Genomic DNA, 6,000 nt, shown 5'->3' with positions numbered 1-6,000 from the left:
TTGATTTTAGCTTAATTAAAGCAGGTTTTATGGTCAAAAACTGAATGCATGTTTACCATTAGTGCGAAAACATAGTTATGAGAAAACCGGTGTTAAAGTTTGAGAAACGAAAACCAATGCACAATTTTGTTTACATTTCAAAACGTCATAGCAACCAATATTAAGAAGTTGTGATATTTATCTAGACTTCTGTAATTACATCCAAAGAATTATACTAAATTTAAAAGTCTAAACAGATTTTAGCTGGTTGTCATAGAAATAGTTGTATATCTATAAGACAATGTAGGCCTATTAATTAATTTTGCAGATATTAAAAATGGCTTGACAGTTTCGCGATATTGGGCACAGCCGTAGTATCATCAACAAAATCTTTAGAAAAATAATAACAGTAACATATTGCACACCATCGGTCACTATATACTTCGATCTTGTAAATTCGAATGATTATTCTTATAATTACCTCTTATAATAATCCTATAAAATCAAATAACTAGAAATTCCACTGTCATACAGCCCACGACCAAAGTGATATTGGAAAAAAGAAAGGGTACTGATGGTTGAGAAATGCAATATTAGCAGTCAAATAGGATAACTGCAATGGTAGCTGTAATGTGCTGGGTGTTATTATATACAACAAATAGCAATAATGAAAGGAAAATATGATATGTTTATATCTCTTCTCCTGCAAAAAAAAGAAATGCAATATTGGCCAATATTAGAAGTAAAATGCACTGATATTATTAGAATAACCAATATTATTTATATAGTAATAATAAAAAACCAATGCACAATTTTGTTTACATTTCAAAACGGCATAGATAACAATATTACAAAGTTGTGATATTTATATAGATTTTTAGAAAATCTGTACTATGTCGTCATTGTCCTGTAGTCATCCAAACTTGTAATTAATTATTGTAATAATCTCATTAGAGCCGTTAGAAAAAATATCATCGTCATGCCTTTACTTACACTGCGTTAGATTTTTAGAAAGTCTGTACTACGTAGTCATTGTTCTGTAGTCATCCAAACTTATAATTAATTATTGTAATAATCTCATAAGAAACGTTAAAAATATCATCGCCTTTTGCTTTACTTATACTGCGTTGGACATCAGTTAGAATGGGAAAGTATTCAAATGTGTCGGCAAATGAAAATGAAAAAATTGAAATCGGCAAAAATGAAACAATTTCTGTACTCCTATGTTAATTGCCAAAACCTTCGGCAGTTCGAAAATGCTATAGTCTGGTGAAAAGTGCACGCTATTTTTTCGTGAACTGCGCAAGACTTCATCGTTCTATTATCTGTCCCTCGGCGTTTCAATTTTCGGTCTTAACTTTTATTAGACCAAGATTTTCAAGTGTTTTGTGGCGATTTTCGTTGAAATTAATCTGTCTATTTGTGTATAATCCGATAAGATGGGTAAGTTTTAAGATATTATCGAAGGTTCACAGAGACTTGGTAACATATTTAAATAGGTTTAAATGTGTTTTGTAACGTTATTATACTTAAACGACTTTACATTCCGATGCTTAAATTCGTTGATGAAATTTCTTGACGAGGGCTCGTCTCATTGTTGATGAATAATTTTCGTAAGGTGTGTGCACACGCATTTATCATAAAAACTCCCCCACTTCGCTCCGCTCGTTCGGTCGTGGGATGATTCTTATAATTAAATATTGTAATATTCTTATAAGAACCGTTAGAAAAATATTGTCATTTCCTTTACTTTTACTGCTTTGGACATCAGTTGGAATACCGAAGTACTCATTATAAGTGTCCAAAATGTCAGAGTTATCTTTAAAATCTGCAAAAAAGAAACGATTACCTTTCAGTACCTCTTCAGTAATTACAGAAACCTTCGGCAATTGGACAATGCCATAGACTGGTGAAATGTGCACGCTTTTCTTGTGAAATGCGCACAGATTTATGGTTCTACTATCCGTCGCACGGCTTTATCGGCGTATTGTTGGCCAGTCTTAATTTTGATTAAAAAGGCTTGTCAGGTTTCAATGGCGATTTTAGGCCAAAATACATTTTCTAGTTATGTATAATCCGATTAGATGGGTATATGTTAGGATATTGTTGACACTTTTCAAAGACTTGGTAACATATTTCAATAGGTTTATATGTGTTTTGTATCATTATTATACTTGAACAACTCCACAAAAACTTGGTACAAGGGTTTGGGTCTTGCCGATGAGGCATAATTTTTGTGAGTTGTGTGAACATATGCATTCATCATAAAGCTCCCAAACACTCGCTACGCTCGTGTTTAGTCGTGGGAAAATATTCAAATATAACAATAGCTAGCGGAATGCCGGGCATTGCACGATATTAAAAACAGATTAACCGGTTAACAACACTGAAACAAATTAAAATCATATAACTGTAGAGCAAATAATTTTTCATTGTAATTATATCAAATAAGACTTTATTTTGCCATTCTTTGCTAATTATTTTACATTTACATTTACTCTTATAGTTGTTTTACTTTGTTTCTTAATTTATTTGACACAAAACACTTTTTTCATGATATCAAGTTTGACAGTTACAGCTGTTTGACAAAGTCTGAAATCCTCTAAAGTTGTATTATTTTTTCCCCTAATTTGTTAAAACTGCACAAAACACTTTTCTCAGGATATGAAGTTTGAAAGTTGGAATAGTAACTGTTGTATATGTTAAATAAAAATAACTTTTTTGTGCAAAACTTTTATTACTTGGGCAACACCAGGCATTCAGTCGTATCTACATGTATATACATGTAATATATGTGAAGCGACAAGCTATTCCCATGACCACAATAGCAATAGCTGATCACATGACTGTCATAGCATAGCTGATCAAATGACTGTCATAGCATAGCTGATCACATGACTGTTATAGCATGGCTGATCACATGACTGTCATAGCATAGCTGATCACATGGCTGTTATAGCATAGCTGATCACATGACCAGTATAACAATAGCTGATCACATGACCACTTTGGCTACTTCGCAGAGTTTTCTATCGCATTCAGTTCTATTTCATATGACATCCAACTCTGCCCTCATAAACATTTTATAAAAGTATTTGAAACAAAGAAATTCATGAATGTTTAGCTCATTTTTATTTCGTAATATCTTGCTTAGATTAATCATTCAAGTAAAGTATACAGTTGCTTGCATATAGGGAGGCATTTTGTTGTATCTTTGCACTCTATTTTCAGTTATCTTTCGTTTCTTCAGCGCACAAATGGGTATTTGCAAACTGTGGCCGAATTTGAAACAGCGTCAAACAAGCCATGTTCTTCCTTTGCGTAATAAGCTGTTTTTGCAAGGATTATTGATTTTCGACGTATATCCAAGTCTGGCTCGCAGTCAAAGTGGACAACTTGATGATCCCGATCTTTGTAGCTTTCGGCGTAGAATCTTGCTCCATTTTTGGACAGTGTTCTTTTCACTAGGCCACACGCGTTCTGTCGGCAGCTCGGCTGAACATCTTGAGAAGACATTATACAGTTTCTGTTCCGGTCATAAAACACATTGGAGTAACAATGAGTTGTTGCTAGGAGATCTGCACAAGAGGAGTGAATGAATATTATACAAGATGCCCCCTCTGATCGAGTTTGAGACATAAATTGAATTTCGCCTAAAATGTTTTTAAACAGGATCGTTCCCTGGTGGTCCATTGTGTACTCTATCACAAGTTCAATTTTTCTTGTCGCTTTGTTTATGCAATCGAAGAAGACATGACTCTGATCATCCCTACAGGAGAGGCGCAAAACGACTGACGATAACTCACTCAGCCCTTCACATTTTGCTTGGCTGCAAGCTTCAGGCAAACACATGTTTACCAAGTGGCGAGGAACCAATTCTTTGTGATATTTCAAATAGGTGAAAAACAGTTTTATAACAGCCATTATAGTTATAGTCTTCTTATATGACATTCCAAAACAGCGACCAAACCTGATTCTAATTGAAGAGGTGTTTGGATCAGCGGAGATCGTTGCACTTGCGTCTTCTGGTCGGACATCAAGTGTTGAACATTCATCTGGAACAAGTTTAAGCTGCTTAGATCTTCTGTTTACTACTGAGTAGCACGTGTTGTACTTCCAGACCAGAATGCCATGCGACATTGAGTCCCGTTCATACGTAAGTCTCACATTGTTCACGCACCCGGATGGCTGGCAGGCATTTCCGCAGTAGATCATCATTGCGTCAGAGTGGCACCGCAAACCTCCTGTACCTTTAGCGGACACACTTCCAGCTTTCTTCCGGAGGCAGACGAGCTCATTGCATTCGTCAACTTCGGCATTGAAAAAGACTTCGTTCATAGCCCATCCGTGAAGGTTTCTAAATTCGCCCAGATTACTTACAACGAGTAAATGCTTTCCGTTTACTTTTCCAAAGCTTCGAATATAAACATCTCTGCTTTCATTCAAAGCGCATGAAGGTTCTCTTCTCGTTTCATCTCCCATCCTTGCACTCTTTTTTCAATTTTTTTGGAGAGTTGCTGCTGCCCTGCTCAGTAACTCTTTAGTAAATGACTTTGATGATTGTTGCTAGAATTATATATGTATGGCTTTATGACATCACGAAAGATTTAAAGAATGCTAATCCTTCAGGACCAACATAAATCGTCTACCTCATTAATCAATAAGTTAATTCCTGTTTTGAACATGGCATAAAAAAATTTCTTCATCTCAATTATTTCTACCTCTTCAGTTAAAGGATTTTAAGAAATTGCTATTTGCAATCTACCTGAGTTTTATTAGGTTCTTAACCAAGTCATAGGAACAAACATAAACAATAACAATACTTCATTTAGATAAATCCTACTTTTACACGCAGACCTTTATGTTAGTTGTTCTAAACTTGACATTAGCATAAATCAGTTTGTTTTGATCCAAGAAAAAAAAGTCTTGTTCACAAAGAAGCATTAATTTCAATGGCAAAGTATTTTTTATCCATAAATCAAATCGCTATGCTATGATTGAAACATCGATGCATATTATTTGAATTACGTTTAATTCTTACTAAAAAACGCATTCCACAACTATCCTATTTTTTGTTTTCCAGAAACACGCTTATTTTAGCTAAGGCACTGTGTAAAGCAACACTCCGACATTGTTCATAATGAAGTTGTCTACACCTTTTATTAACCTACCGTCATTTTATCTTTTTAGACTTGGTATTTCAGAGGTTGAAAGCGCAGTACCATTCCCAGCATTCAGCTGTAATTTTTATTTTTAAATAGAGTGGGTTTTTCCTAAATCTACTCGGAATAAAATTAATAAAAGAAACAAAGTAACTATTTTAATTTAATCTTTGATTTACTATCTTTGCTATAGCTAGATAGTAAACCTTTGCTATAGCTAGATAGTAAACCTTTGCTATAGCTAGATGGTAAACCTTTGCTATAGCTAGATAGTAAACCTTTGCTATAGCTAGATAGTAAACCTTTGCTATAGCTAGATAGTAAACCTTTGCTATAGCTAGATAGTAAACCTTTGCTATAGCTAGATAGTAAGCCTTTGCTATAGTTAGATAGTAAACCTTTGCTATAGCTAGATAGTAAAACTTTGCTATAGCTAGAGAGTAAACCTTTGCTATAGCTAGATAGTAAACCAATATGGTTGCAATCATACTTTACAAACTGGGAGGCTATCTGGTTTATTTCTTACCATTCTCTCTCATCTCTATTTTTTCTGATCAATCGGCGACTGCATATCATCTTTGCGGATGTGAAATTGTATTGAATTTTCTTTTTACGTAGAGAACTTTATATGTTACTAAGTGCCCATGTGATATAAAAAGTCTTTGTACAGAAATTTTGTTTTCGTTTCACATATAAGACTTACCATTCTCACTTTTAAACTTCATATCATGAGAAAAGCGTTTTGTTCAGTTCAAATAATTTAAGTAAAAAAATATAACAACTGTAAAGGTTTTTAATTGTAAATGTGGAATACATGTAGTTAGTAAAAAATGGCTAAATATAATCTGTTTTGCTATGA

Source organism: Watersipora subatra, chromosome 8 (assembly GCF_963576615.1).
Source record: "Watersipora subatra chromosome 8, tzWatSuba1.1, whole genome shotgun sequence".
NCBI lineage: Eukaryota > Metazoa > Bryozoa > Gymnolaemata > Cheilostomatida > Watersiporidae > Watersipora > Watersipora subatra.
Note: the sequence above shows the minus strand (reverse complement) of the source record.